The sequence below is a fragment of the Gorilla gorilla genome, chromosome 4, assembly GCF_029281585.2.
Source record: "Gorilla gorilla gorilla isolate KB3781 chromosome 4, NHGRI_mGorGor1-v2.1_pri, whole genome shotgun sequence".
In the NCBI taxonomy this organism is placed as follows: domain Eukaryota; kingdom Metazoa; phylum Chordata; class Mammalia; order Primates; family Hominidae; genus Gorilla; species Gorilla gorilla.
Window position 1 is genome coordinate 45,255,905 of NC_073228.2, and position 15,939 is coordinate 45,271,843.

At 46.0% G+C, this 15,939-nt stretch overlaps 1 pseudogene; it reads right to left on the reverse strand.

Moving 5' to 3' along the window:
* Positions 1-1,967: 1,967 nt before the first annotated feature.
* On the reverse strand, positions 1,968-9,880 carry LOC101150203 (leucine-rich repeat-containing protein 37A2-like; annotated as a pseudogene).
* Positions 9,881-15,939: the final 6,059 nt, after the last annotated feature.

The window sequence follows — 15,939 nt, forward strand, 5'->3', positions numbered from 1 at the left end:
AGAGGCTAGGGCAGTACATGTGAATGGAGAGGTAGCCCCACCAGTGTGTTTTCTGAAATACAGGCCCGCAGAGGGCAGTCTTGGGAAATTACTGTTCTCACACATTCTTCTTGACTCTACCCCTCCAGCACCTCCCTGCTATCCAAGGGTTGGGATTTTTAAAAAGAAAAACAAATTTTAAAAAAAGCAATGTGAATCTTTAGCCATCTTGTAAGGGTGAAAAGCCCCCTACCAAGTCTGGATGAACATTCATGTGTGTGCTTGAGGGCTTGGGAAAAAGACAGGGCTTGGCCCCACAGTGCAGGTAGGCCCAGTGATCCTATGATAGGGGCCAGGAGACGGGAGGTCCCCTGTGGGCAGGAGTTCAAGTATGTGGTATATGACTGGTGCTTGATGAACCAAGGGAGAGAGCACCAAAAACAATGGTATTTAATTGTAAAATCTCCACCCCCTGAGGATATGTTTTCAGGTCTGGGTGACTAATTAGACTGGGAAACAAGGGCAGGAACGATGGCCCTGTGCTTGCTCTGCCCGCTGCCTCTGTGGATGTGTGGGCCGCTGGCTTCAGTCCTGCTTTTCTTTCTGATGGGTATGGTTTATGCTATGTTTTTTTTTTTCAGGAGGCCTGAGGTGGGCTGGGTTCTCCTCCTATGGCAGGGCTTCACTCTCCTCCTCCTTCTCTGTTGGGGCTTCGCTGTCCCTGGGATAAGAATAACAATGCCAAGGTTTTCATTCTTGAAAGGAGCAATTAAGCTTCTCACCCCCTCCTCATTTTAGATGGGAACTGTGAGGGTCCCGTCATTTACCCAGGGTCCCTGTTGAGGATCTCGTCCTCATTAGATGACTTCTTGTGCAGCTTCCATATGTGATTATTTAATCTTGTGGCACTGAGAGGTTTATACGTATCTTTCAGCCAGAGCGGCTGTCGGAATAAGAAAAGTTCATCCTAGAAGATAGAAAGGGAAATATTAATTTTGCATGTCCTCTGCTTTCCCTGGCCACAGCAATGAATCCTCCAATGTACCTGACTCTCCCTTTGCGAAGAGCATCTCCTCTGTGGCAGAAATCTGAAAATGCCCCTGGGGAGACACATGCACAAGACAGTGAGTGATGCAGCCGTTTCCCACATATCTCACAATGTACTTCTCTGGTCTTATTAGGACTAAATGAGTATCTCAGTCCATAATCACAGCGAGAAGAACCACCACAGACCACATACCTGGGGTCTTGAAAATAATTCCATGCATGTGGGACTTTCAGAAGCTCTCCATGTCTCCCCAGAAGGGCCCCACAATATACTGGGGGGACTTTGTATGTGGCTCAGCATGGAGCAGGGGCAGGATGTTCATTCCCACTCATCCCCTTGGCCAAGTGCCCTTGTGCAGTGAACAAACTGCACAACCATGCTGGGCAGAAGCATTTTATATCAGTCCCCTTCGGACTTAGTCTCACAGGCATCATTTGACGGGGGGTGGGAGATGAAGTGGTTCTTCCTTTTCTAGATACTTTATTCTATAAGTTGGATCACCTCAAGCAAATGCCTGAGTGCAGCTAGCCAAGTTCTCTATCTCACAGTCTTCATACGGCTGGCTGTCGCTGATGAGTGAGTGAGCTGCGAAATCAGCTTAAAGCACAACATGTTATTTTTGAATTTGAATAAAATAGGAAAAGGCAGAGTGCATTGTGTGACCATGGGGTAAGACACTCTCCCTTTCTCCTTCTCAGTTTTCCTGTCATAAAAGGACAAACTACTAAGTTCTCCGTAGTTAAAATTCTTTTTTGTTGTTTTTTTTATTTGAGACAGTTTGGCTCGTTCCCCAGGCTGGAGTGCAATGGTGCTATCTTGGCTCCCTGCAACCTGCGCCTCCTGGGTTCAAGCAGTTCTCCTGCCTCAGCCTCCCAAGTAGCTGGGATTACACGCCTGCGCCACCACAGCCAGCTAATTTAGTATTTTTAGTAGAGATGGGGTTTCACCATGTTGGTCAGGTTGGTCACGAGCTCCTAACCTCAAGTGATCCCAAAGTGCTGTGATTACAGGCGTGAGCCGTCCTGCCTGGCCTTTCTGGTTAAAATTCTGTGAGGTTTGCGTAAAAGGAATAGAGTGGGGGCGCAAAAAGCAGTAAGATGAGAAAATAGTGTTTCCTCAGTTCTAGGATCCAGGGGAAAAAAAGAAATAAAAGAGAAAATACTGTTTCCTGCCACTTAAGAGGAAGGAGGACTCACATATCCTACCTTCCATCAGCCTTGAAGGAGACAAGTGCCCTCTCTCTCACACCCGGTGGCCTTCCCTTCCCCTTTCCCAGAGCCTCCAAGAAGGCCCCTGGCCTGGCCTGATGCCCACCATCAGCAGCAATAGGCACCAAAACCTTTCTCCTTCCTATCCCTCCCCACCTCCCAAAAGGGCTGGGGACAGCAGGTGTGTCCTTGTTAGTTCCATCATGAGATAGCACGTTCCTAGAATGTCGTACAGATGTAAATTCTCAAATTAATCTACAAATTTAACGTAATCCTATTCAGATCCCAAGATAGTTTTTGGTGGTGGCTGTTTTTAAGACAGGGCCTCGCTGTGTTGCCCAGGCTAGAGTGCAGTGGTACGACCACAGCTCACTGCATCCTCGACCTCCCAGGCTCAAGCGATCCTCCCACTTCAGCCTCTGAAGTCTCTCATATGGTGTCCAAGAAATGGTGACAAATCTCACAAGGGGACTAGGCTCAGCAGGGCTGGAATATTCAGGGAAGGTGTCAAGAAGAAAGATGAACTTGAGTTGGCTTTTGAGAGATGCATAGGACTCCCACAGGCAGAGTGAAATAAGGGCATTTTAGATGGACAAACACACAGACAAAAGCAGAAATGCGGGTGGTGTGACTGGGGTATGGTGAGGGGCTGCTGTGGCTGGAATGGAGGGCTGCCACAATAATGGAAATGGTAAATGAGGCAAATAAGTTTGGACTGGTGGCATAGCGCCAAGGTTGCCAGCTTTATTAAATCACTCTTCCAATATGCTAGCACTGGCCTGTTGGGAAAAGTAATACATCATGTAATCGAACAAAAGACAAACAGAGGCAAGCTCCAGGAATGGGCACTGTAAACAGGACTTGCCCCAGAGTAGCCAGATGTAGGCTTTAGATAAGTTGATGCAGGCTGAGCATCTCTAATCTGAGGGGGAATGTCTCACATGGTGTCCAAGAAATGGTGACACATCTCACAGAGGGTCTAGGCTCAGGAGGGCTAGAGTATGAGACGTTCCCCCTCGCCTGTGAACTTAAAGATGGCTACTCTGTAGTGCTTTAACTGGACCTATTTAGACAATGCCTTACACACTTGAGGATCATACTGTGTAAATCTAATAAGTCTACAAGACAATACTTCTGTCTTTTGGCTCTCTCCTTCCTCTCCAGGGTGATGACAACTCTGTGAGGGTGGAGATTATACCTCTCTCATCATTTCAGCAACAAGGAAATAAATTAGTGGCAGAGTAAGGGTGACTTGATGCGTACATCCAATTGTTTACATAGTTTTGGGTGGAGAAATTTTGCTATTATATCGACTTCTTAAAATAGTCTAGTGGGATTAACTTGGTTTTAATTCACAGAGATCTGGAAGCGAGGATCTTTTAAAAATCCTGAAATATACACTGCAGTAAAAGAACAAGGCATACACCTCAGCCTTAAATGACTGAAGAAGTATGTCAAGTAGCAGCAGGTGGGAAAGTGGCTTTGGTTTTCAGTTTGTGAGCTCTGAATCCACACAAAGACAGGACTGCATTCTGAAAACCTGAATTAATTATTGTCCTTACCACGATGAGGCAGAAAAGTATAGTCAAAATTGTTAGTATTTCAGTAACAATTAATGCAAAGATGAGTTTTTCAGTGTAGCCATATCCTGGAACTTCTTTTGTGAGCTAAAAAAAAAAAAAAAAAAAAAAGAAAAAAAAAAAACCACCAGAATGAGAGCTAACTATTCAAAACCCCAGTATTCCAGGTGAGTAGCTTACAGGTTATTTTTTTGAAAGAGGGTCTCACTCTATCACCCAGGCTGGGGTACAGTGGTGCAATCACCGTTCACTAGACTCGACCTCCCTGGGCTCAGGTGATCCTCCCACCTCAGCCTCCCAAGTAGCTGGGACTAGAGGCATGTGTCATCAACCCAGCTAATTTTTTTATTTTTTGTGGAGACAGGCTTTCACTATGTTGGCCAAGCTGGTCTCAAACTCCTGACTTCAAGTAATCCACCCACCTTGGCCTCCCAAAGTGCTGAGATTACAGGCGTGAGCTACCACCCCCGGCCTACAGTTCATCTTGTGCCCTAATCTATATTTCACTCTCTACATGAGCAAAGTGGGAGATCACTGTCATGACCAAAGTTACATGGCCAAGATAAGCTATGGCCTGGGAGTCCCAGATTCTTCTGTGTGGGCACTTTCCTGGGATATGCTAAATGATGGGAAATCTGAGTCTCATGTTTCTGTGTGGTCCTCACCTCAAGCGACTTCTCTTTCTGTTCACTCTGGGCTTCTGTGCTCTCATTAATGTAGTTCTCAGTCTTCCATTGGTCCGTATCCCATTCTATCTCAGATGCCTTTACTTCCTGCTCCCCACTGAGAAGCTTCATCAGGTGGCCTGTCCTGGAGATGAGCTTGGCACAGGTCACTTGCACATGGGCCCCAGAGCAGTCCATCTTCAAGGTCCGGATAACATGAGAAATGAGCCTTCTCACATTGTTGTTGGGGATAAGGGACTGTAGCTGCTGGGTTAGCTGAATTTCAAACTGAGCAATGGGTAATTGAAGCTTTTGGGCTCGGGGGACAGGTCAGTGCCCACGTTGTTGTATTCCCATTTTGTCTCAGTTTGTTTAACAGTTGGCCCTAAGTTGAATGCAGTCCCAGCAGAATCTGCCTCAGGAGGATGATTGTAGTTTGTGTTTTCAGAGATGGTTCCTTCTGGCATGTTAGTGTTTTCCATAAAAACATTTTCTTCAAAGGCATTTATTGCAGTTGTGTCCTTTGTATTATTATTTTCTATAAAATGTTCTGAAGGAGCAGATACTTCCAGAAAAGGGTTTTCTTGAGGACTCAGGTCTCCTAAGGATGAAAAAGCCCCTTGTGAAGGGGAACTTATGAGGCTCTTCGCTGCAGAGAATGGAAGCCTGTTTGTGAGCATCAGTCTACTCAGATAACTTTTCTTCCTGACCTTTGGACTCTTTTTGACCTTGGGTGTTCTGTGGGTCACATGGGAGCGAGTTTTGTGAAAGCGATATTTTTTTCTGGAATGTACGGATTGGTTTAGAAGTCCTCGTATTTGTAATTCTAGCCATTTCACTTTCTAAAATGGAAATAGCACGGTTTAAGTCTTTCAATCTGTCTCTCACCTGTGGTAGGGCTTTTGCAGGGCTGGAGGTAGAAGGCGCGCCCTTGGAGAAGGGTTTCAGCAGAGACTGCTGCCTTATGCTCTTGGGTGAACGAAGGCTTGGTGTAGATGGCGTTTCCCGCTAACTTCTCAGGCCCCTGCTGTGTGTGAGGCTGTTCCAGCTCCCTTGGGGCTGGACTCCTGAGCCTTTTTTCTTCGGCAGCGTTCTCCACAGATGCCTGGGCACCCTGTTCCCTCCTGATGCTCTGCCTTCCTACCTCTTTGAAGTGCCTTTTCTGGATGCTCCTTGGGCCCATGAGGACTCTATTCACTCTCTGCCGGTTTTGGCCTACAGTTTCAATCTTTGCCAGGCTGTTTAATATGGTTGGCAGTTTAATGAACGGTAGTAAGTGATTTCACATCTAGGTTTACCGCTGAGAAATAAGGCAAGATGTAACTTAGTGTACTGATAAAATCACTCTCATCATTGGCGTCTAGCTGCTCACTCCCAAAGCCTGACAAGTTGATGCCACTGCTGTCTGAGGGCTCCTCCGGCTCAACAATCAGCTCAGTGCTTGCGTAATTCTTCCGGGCTTGTAACACCTTCATGAACGCTCCTTCTGGATTCCCTACAGATTCTTCTTCAGCTGTCAAAAAAGAGACTGCTTTGCTCATGAAAGATAATGGGATGGGATGCATCAGTCCATAGCTGTACACCCCAGTCACACAGAGTAGGAGTCAGCAAACATTTGAGTGCCATTCAGAGAGGAGAAACACACACCCAATCCTAAACCTATGAAATGGCAACAACAAAAGGAGAAAATACATCTTTTGAAAACACGGCCATCTACTTGGAACATTCCATAGTGTGACATAGAGTAACTCTGCTTAGGATTATTTCATTGATCCCCAGGGGCCAATTGCCCAGTGCTCAGTCAAAGCCCAAGGTGGAAGACAAGTGCTTCCCTGATGAGCTGATGAGCTGGCCTCTCTGCAGACTGTGCCATACCCTGTGCTGTCCTGCCTCAGATGCAGAGAGAGCACAAGGCTCCCGCTCTCCTCGTCCTCGGTGTGCCTGTGTTCTTTTTTTTTAATTGATCATTCTTGGGTGTTTCTCGCAGAGGGGGATTTGGCAGGGTCACAGGACAATAGTGGAGGGAAGGTCAGCAGATAAACAAGTGAACAAAGGTCTCTGGTTTTCCTAGGCAGAGGACCCTGCGGCCTTCCGCAGTGTTTGTGTCCCTGGGTACTTGAGATTAGGGAGTGGTGATGATTCTTAATGAGCATGCTGCCTTCAAGCATCTGTTTAACAAAGCACATCTTGCACCACCCTTAATCCATTCAACCCTGAGTGGATACAGCACATTTCAGAGAGCACAGGGTTGGGGGTAAGGTCACAGATCAACAGGATCCCAAGGCAGAAGAATTTTTCTTAGTACAGAACAAAATGAAAAGTCTCCCATGTCTACCTCTCTCTACACAGACACGGCAACCATCCGATTTCTCTATCTTTTCCCCACCTTTCCCCCCTTTCTATTGCACTAAACCACCATTGTCATCATGACCCGTTCTCAATGAGCTGCTGGGCACACCTCCCAGATGGGGTGGTGGCCGGGCAGAGGGGCTTCTCACCTCCCAGTAGGGGTGGCCGGGCAGAGGCGCCCCTCACCTCCCGGACGGGGCGGCTGGCCAGGCGGGGGGCTGACCCCCCCACCTCCCTCCCGGACGGGGCGGCTGGCCAGGCAGAGGGGCTCCTCACTTCCCAGTAGGGGCAGCCGGGCAGAGGCGCCCCTCACCTCCCGGACGGGGCGGCTGGCCGGGCAGAGGGGCTCCTCACTTCCCAGTAGGGGCGGCCGGGCAGAGGCGCCCCTCACCTCCCGGACGGGGCGGCTGGCCGGGCGGGGGGCTGACCCCCCCCACCTCCCTCCGGACGGGGCGGCTGGCCGGGTGGGGGGCTGACCCCCCCACCTCCCTCCCGGACGAGGCGGCTGGCCAGGTGGGGGGCTGACCCCCCCACCTCCCTCCCGGACGAGGTGGCTGCCGGGCAGAGATGCTCCTCACTTCCCAGACGCGGTGGCTGCTGGGCGGAGGGGCTCCTCACTTCTCAGACCGGGTGGCTGCTGGGTGGAGGGGCTCCTCACTTCTCAGACGGGGCGGTTGCCAGGCAGAGGGTCTCCTCACTTCTCAGACGGGGCAGCCGGGCAGAGACGATCCTCACATCCCGGATGGGGCGGCAGGGCAGAGGTGCTCCCCACATCTCAGACGATGGGCGGCCGGGCAGAGACGCTCCTCACTTTCCAGACTAGGCAGCCAGGCAGAGGGGCTCCTCACATCCCAGACGATGGGCGGCCGGGCAGAGACGCTCCTCACTTCCCAGATGGGGTGGCAGCCGGGCAGAGGCTGCAATCTCGGCACTTTGGGAGGCCAAGGCGGGCTGCTGGGAGGTGGAGGTTGTAGCGAGCCGAGATCACGCCACTGCACTCCAGCCTGGGCACCATTGAGCACTGAGTGAACGAGACTCCGTCTGCAATCCCGGCACCTCGGGAGGCCGAGGCTGGCGGATCACTTGCAGTTAGGAGCTGGAGACCAGCCCGGCCAACACAGCAAAACCCCGTCTCCATCAAAAAAATACGAAACCAGTCAGGCGTGGCAGCGCGCGCCTGCAATCGCAGGCACTCGGCAGGCTGAGGCAGGAGAATCAGGCAGGGAGGTTGCAGTGAGCCGAGATGGCAGCAGTACCGTCCAGCTTCGGCTCGGCATCAGAGGGAGACCGTGGGGAGGGGGAGGGGGAGAGGGAGGGCCGCGCCTGTGTTCTTGCTACCATCACAGCTGAATGCAATGAAAGGCGGTCCTCTGAGAGGAGCAGGGTGGAGATGCTAAAGTGGAGGCCCCCTCCCATTGCTGATAGATCCTCATCTGGCATGCGCTCCACCCTCCCCATTCTCTGCTCCCACATATCGTAGCCCCATCACAGAAGATGCGACATGGAAAAAAGCACTGTGTCCACCCTAGTTCTTAAATTTGGGCAGGGATTTGGGGTGTATGTTAAGAGTTTTTCAAATTTGCCAGATTGTATGCCTATGTTGTTAAGTACACAATGAATCTCTGGTATGATAGCAGTTTCTGGCTAAACATTACTTGAGGTCCTAAAATGCAGAAGGGAAAAAGCAACTTTTGTCAGATGCCTACTTTGCTTTCATTTCATCTCTAATATTTTGGATGGGGAATCATCCAAAGCTTCTGACTGCATGAAGGTCAAGTGTGCCAGTGTGCAGCTGGGTTTCTTTTCCAGAATTAAAAGTATTTTGGGTGGTGGTGAGGGTCAGAGGAAGAAGTAAAGATTGTGAGAAAGTGAAGAAGCATGGGCTTGGGGAGAACCCAGAATTGGGGCCAGAAGACCTGGCACTAGGCTACAGCACTTAGCACCTCTGATCTTGTTTTTCCTCATCTGTAAAAGGAGGTTAACAAAGCTTTTCTGCCCACTTCTTGGGGAGAAGGGAATAATATAATTGGTAAAAAAAAAAAAAAAAAAAAAAAAAAGTTTTGAAAAATAAGCAACACTGACTTTATGTAACCAAGCATTATTAATTATCCACCCCGTATCACTGGTAGATACCTGTATTCAAGCTATCTGGACATGAAAGCAGTCACATTTTAGAAGTCATGAAGTTGATGCTAATAAACCTAATCTGCAGAAACACTCTTGAAAGCCCTTGAGCGTTTGTTCTGTGAACAGAAAGGTTTGAGATTCGGAGCAAGTTCAGAGTTGGATGGTCTAAGAATGGAAAAGCCCTCCATTCCATTAGAAGAGCCAGGTAGCAATTTCTGGTTATGGAACCAGAAGCTCTCAGGCTTCAAATAAAACAGCATCACTTGTACTCTTATAAAAGTGTAAAAACAGAAAAACCAAAACCGTATCTACATCTGTCCTATAAGGCAGAGAGTACTTGAGATCTCATGGATTTAAAACCAGCTTACAAACTACATTGCACTATAGGAAGAAATTATCACTGTGGGCAAAGCATCAAGCAGAGAGCACAGTACACAGTGTGTGGATGTTAATGTTATTCCCTAGCCTTCCCATTCCTTTGTCTTGGTCCTTTGTGTATATGGAACAGTTCTATTATTAAATTTTGTAATAGTAACTGAGAACCTGACTCTCAGCAAGGGAGTAGTTCAGAAATTGAGGGAGTTTAACTCTGAATGAGTAAATAAAAATAAAGCAATTATGTCATTAGCTTAAAATTTTATCATCACTAAAAATAAAAAGTTTAAAAACAAATACTTAATGTAACAATTTATCACCATGCAAGTTGGACTCACGACAGTGTGTGGTGTTTGTCAGACATGCACTGTTGCAATGCAGCTTGACTGTCTTGCAGACAGCCTCAATGCTGTTTTTAAATTGGCAGAGGCAGCAGGCCATATGGCTAGGTAAGATCCTATAGATGAAAACAGAGAGCAATAAATTAGCGGTAAAGCGGTTACTTGAGTAGGTAAAGGAGGCAGCCAACGCTACCACAGGGGTGGGAAAAAGGTGTCATTGAAGCCTATGGACTGGACAGTTGGGTAGGAACCAGAAGGCCAATAGGAAGGAGGACAAAGGTGCCCAACTGAAGGGTAAGCATGGCAGTGAGTATGGTATGCCTAGAATAAAGATGGTTGGGATTAGAATTGGGTGACAGTGATTAGTAGTTTAATTCAGAAGTATCTCTTCCCAACTCAAAAGTCTCACTTTGGGCTGAAAGTACAGAGGAAGAAGGTAGACTTTTAAGAAGTCTGAATAAGCCCCCAACTTCTGGAGTCCCTTTCTCAATTCCTGTTGGGAGTGGGAAATATTATAAATTACTCTGGGCATGAAAAATAGCTTAGTTTGACCTGGATTGCGGAGTTAAAAAATAACAAAGATTGCATTGGTCAAATCTGGACAATTTGAGCATTCAAAAGAATAACAACAATAAGTTACAACATATTTAATATAAAGAAGAATCCATGAAGAGTGATATAGAAAAAGAAAGAGGGGGAGTTCTTCTTCAATGAAATAATGCCAGCTAGTAAATGTAGAAGGAATGACAGAATTTTTAAAAGTGTCACTTTGCAACCATCAGTGTAATACAAATTCAGACAAGGATTATCATTGATGCACATTTGGGTGAAAAGACATTTGAGAACAGGATCTTCACTGAACTCAAAGTAACAACTCACAGATTATTTATTAATTACCAAGCGGAAAATTATTATTTTTTATTTTCATTTTGTCACCCAGGCTGAAATACAGTGGCAAAATTATACCTTATTGCAGCCTCAACCCCCCTGGGCTCAAGGGATCCTCCAAATTCAGTCCCCCGAGTAGCTGGGAGTATAGGCTTGCACCACCACGCCCAGCTAATTTTTTTTTTTTTTGTACTTTTGTATTTTCAGTAGTGACAGGGTCTCCCCATGTTGCTCAGGCTGGTGTAGAACTCCTGGGCTCAAGCAATCCTCCCACCTCAGCCTTCTAAAGTGCTGGGATTACAAGTGGGAGCCACTGTACCCAGCAAAATAATTACAATGGAGAGATCTGGAAGATCACCTTAGTCAAGTGATCAAACTTAGTATTACAGGCCATCTGCGGTTACGAGGCAGGAAGGATACATCACCTATGCAGTATTTTTCCCAAAAATGCTTAACTTGAATTTCGTCATGAGGAAACAGACAAATCCGGATTGTGGGACAATTTACAAGACAACTATCTTTGACTCTTAAAAAATGCCAATGTCATGAAAGTTCAAAGAAAGTAGAAGCATGTTTTAGATTAAAGGAAATGAAGACATGACATGCAGTGCCTGATCTTTGATTAGATTCTGTACTATTCTTTCATCTTTCTGGCTTGTTTGAATTTTTTTCAATATGTAAATTTGGGCAAAAGAGGTAACCGAGACAATTGATTAATTTATTGTTGTGGCTTATTGGGGGCACTTTCAGAGAGATAAAAACAATCCCTGTAACTGAAGTAAAAGGTTAATCTTAGGCAGTATAGTATGGTCATTAAGAATACAGATTCCATAGCCAGACTATGCTTCAATCTCAGCTCTGCTAATAATGTGAATTTGGGCAAATTGTTAAATCTCTGTTCCTTGGCCTTGTCATTATAATAGTACCTACCTCTAATGAATTTTGAGGATCAAATGAATCAATACCTGAAAAATGCCTGGTGCACAGTCAGTGCTCAATAAGAGTTAACTATAATTATTGTGTTACAGAGGTTGTGGGGGGCCTTTTCTGAGTCCTCCAAAAGGATGGCTTTAGTGGGGCCACATTGAGACTGTGAAAACAGAAGAGGGTTTCATGGATACAAGAAGTCTATGAGTTGGGGGTACAATGTATAGAGTTTTAGATTAAAACTGCATCCAATGAGTTGGCCTGACACATCTTTCAAACCTATAGAGGAACAATCACAAGTGACTAGTATTATTCCTTTGGGTCCAGTGGAAGCCTCTGATCTTCCTATGGAATGGACCCGGAACCATAACCCAGCATTTTGTTATATAGCAACCTTACCTATGCCACAAAGGTGTTTCTTTTGTTTATTCTGAGGCCGGGTCTCGCTCTGTTACACAGGCTGAGTGCAGTGGTGCAGTCTTGGCTCACTGCAGCCTCTGCCTCCTGTGCTCAAGTGATCCTCCCACCTCAGCCTCCTGAGTAGCTAGAACTACAGGTGTGTGCCACCACGCCTGGCTAATTTTTGTATATTTTGTAGAAATGGGGTTTCACCATGTTGTCCAGGCTGGTCTCAAACTCCTGGGCTCAAGCAACCCTCTCTCTTTGGCCTCCCAAAGTGCTGGGATTACAGGCATGAGCCCAAAATTTTTGTTATTCTTTTTCTGCCCCCAACTTTTTATTTTAAACATTTTCTTTTTTTCCTTTAAGCCTTAGGATGGCTGGGAAACATTTTCAAATGGTATAATGAACACCTGTATAACTTTAATCTGGAATCAGTAGTTGCTAATACTTTGCCACATTTGCTTTCCGTGTGTGTATGTCTATACATTTTCTGGACAAAACCATTTGAGAGTCAGTTGCAGACATAATGACCCTTCACCATTGAAGACTTCAGTGTGCAGCCCCTAAGAACCAAGGCATTCTCCGACATAACCGGAGGACTATCATCACCCAATGGAACTTCATATTATCATTGTCTACTATGTGGTCCATATACACATTTTCACAATTGTCCCAATCATAACATGGCTTAAAAAATTCAGAATCCAATCAAACATCAGACATTACACTTAGTACATGATTCTTTAGTCTCCTTCAATCTAGAACTGTTACCAGGATTGTTTTAAAGTATACTGACAAACCTTTGAGACTACAAGGAAAAAAAAAGTGAATAGCAAAGAAAAAATATGCCACAGAACTTTTCAGGTCAAAAACCCTAAAAGTGACTATGTTGGTAGGAAGCCCTGACTGTGGAGGAAACACTATTTCTAGCATCCTCCATAATTCAAGTTGCTCATCATAATTCGTTGTTCATCTATTTTTTTTTTTTTTTTTTTTGAGATGGAGTCTCACTCTCATTGCCCAGGCTGGAGTGCAATGGCTTAATCTTGGCTGACTGCAACCTCCGCCTCCCAGGTTCAAGTGATTCTCCTGTTCTGCCTCAGCCTTCCGAGTAGCTGGGATTACAGGCACCCACCACCATGCCCAGCTAATTTTTGTATTTTTAGTAGAGACGGGGTTTTACCATGTTGGCCAGGCTGGTTTTGAACTCCTGACCTCAGGTGATCTACCTGCCTCAGCCTCCCAAACTGATAGGATTACCGGCGTGAGCCACTGGGCTGGATGCTTGTCTTTTATCTTTATAAAGTTTTTAAAATTCATGGCTTAATTTGCACAGTTAAAAAAAATAGGACCAATTCTTTTGCTTTATAGCCAAAGAAGAAGGAATAAATCTAAGAGGAGGAACTGGTCAAAACCATACTCCCACTTGTCTTCTTGTATGACATCACAGCCTTTCTTACATTGCATGTAATCACCTGTCCACTTGTCAGGCTCCTGGACTATGAGCGCTTTGAGGGCAGAGACCACATTTTTTTTTTTTTTTTTTCTGAGATGGAGTCTCACTCTGTCGCCCGGGCTGGAGTGCAGTGGCGCAATCTTGGCTCACTGCAATCTCCGCCTCCCGGGTTCAAGCAATTCTCCTGCCTTAGCCTCCCGAGTAGCTGGGATTACAGGTGCCCGCCACCATGCCCTGTCATCCCCGTGCCTGGCATGATGTCTGAAATGTATTAGGCATTTAACAAATGTTTATTGAATAAACAAATGACATTTTGTTTACATGTCAATAAAATGAATAAATTGATTTTGATGCAAATTTTTATTCCAAAATGCTGGAATCGATTTTCTTTTTAATTCTTTAAGGTGAACAAGAAAAATAAAAGAAACAGGAAGAAATAAAAGAAAATCTGCCTTTAGGTTAACCCAAGAATCATCTTTGTAACTTAGGCAGAAATTATAAAAATAATAATTATTACAGTGAGTATCTACTGGGTTGCCAGATATTTGTGATCAGCAAATACGTTATGTGGTAGATATTATTATTGCCCTATTTTTAAATGAGGAAACTGAGGCACAGAGAGGTTATATAACTTGTCCTAGGTCACCAAGCTATTAAGCAGCAAAGCTGTAATTTGAACTCATGTGTTTAATCTGTATGAAGAAAAAGGGTTTATTTTAACCTTAGGTTTTTAAAAAATTTTTATTTTCATTCTTAATTCTTTTTCTTTCTCTCTTTCCTTCCTTCCCTCCCTCCCCCTTCCTTCTTTCTATTTTCTTTCCTTTCCTTTCTTTCCTTTCTCCTCTCCCCTCCACTCCCCTCCCCTCCCCACCCAAACAGGGTCTTGCTCCATTGACCAGGCTGGAGTGCAGTGGCGTGATCTTGGCTCACTGCAACCTCCTCTTCCCAAGCTCAGGTAACCCTCCTTCCTCAGTCTCCCAAATAGCTGGGACTATAGGCACCCACCACCACGCCTGGCTATTTTTTGTGTTTTTAGTAGAGATGGGAGTTTCACCATGTTTGCCAGGCTGGTCTTGAACTCCTGATCTCAAGTGATCCGCCTGCCTTGGCCTCCCAAAGTGCTGGTGTGAGCCACTGGGCCCAGCCTTAATTTTGAGAAGACTAAATACAGAAGTGCCTTTCAACCTTCTTCTACTCCTCTGGGAGGACCTCTATGAGAATTACAATTTCTCATTAGCAGGGCATGGCAGCGCTTGCCTGTAATTCCAGCTGTTTCAGAGGCTGAGGCAGGAGAATTGCTTGAACCCGGGAGGCGGAGGTTGCAGTGAGCCAAGATCAAGCCACTGTACTCCAGCCTGGGCGATAGAGCAAAAAAAAGTGGATTACAGTTTCTCTTTTTATGTCTTTCCCCTAATCATTTCCCATGATTAAATAGTTAATTAGTCTATGGTCGATGAGACTTTTTTTTTTAAGAGACACATTCTCACTCACTGTGTTGCCCAGGCTGGAGAGCAGTGGCTATTCACAGCCATGATCCCACTGGTGATCAGCATGGGAGTTTTGACCTGCTCTATTCCTGAACTGGGCTGGTACACCCCTTTTTAGGCAACCTGGTGGTCTCCTTTTCCCGGGAGGTCACCATACTGATGCTGAACTTAGTGCGGACACCCAATCAGCATAGCATGCTACAGCCCAGAATTCCTGTACTCAAAGGATCCTTCTTCCTTTGCCTCCCGAGTATCTGGGACTACAGGCATGTGCCCAGTGAGCCTTCAGAGATTTAAAACCATGTTGTAAGTGACATCAGTGAAAATGGTGGAATAAAGACATCGAGGCTGGGCGCAGTGGCTCACACCTGTAATCCCAGCACTTTGGGAGGCCGAGGCAGGTGGATCACGAGGTCAGGGGATCGAGACCATCCTGGCTAACAAGGCGAAACCCCGTCTGTACTAAATATACAAAAATTAGCTGGGCATGGTGGCAGGCGCCTGTAGTCCCAGCCACTCGGGAGGCTGAGGCAGGAGAATTGTGTGAACCCGGGAGGTGGAGCTTGCAGTGAGACGAGATTGCGCCACTGCACACTCCAGCCTGGGCAACAGAGTGAGACTCTGCCTCAAAAAAAAAAAAAAAAAAAAGAGACATCCAAAAATTCATCCCTTCATAAAAGCAACAAACACCAAAAAAAGGGCAAAAAAAAATTGACCAGAATAAACTTTTTCAGAACTCTAGAAATGTAACCAAAGTCTTGCAGCAACCCGAGGAGCATTTATTCAAGAAAAATTTCTGTAAGAACAGTGAGATTTGTGTTAACTTGCCTTAGACCATTCCTCACTCTCTAGCTCAGTAGTCGCCTTGAAAAACAGCCCACATCCCCAAGCAGAGGGAGCAGAATGGAGCTGGAGCTCCTTCAAAGCCTTATTCTCAGTTAACTGTCATGATGTCATCTGTCTGGTGGTTCCCTGGAAGACCTCATTTGAAAGGTTTGTCTTTATTTGACCAGAATGAAAGCTGTCTAGTGCTAAAGCCTCTCCACAGAGGGTGTTTTTGGAAAACAATTACAGACAAGTGTTTTAACATGGCAACTGTATTCGGCA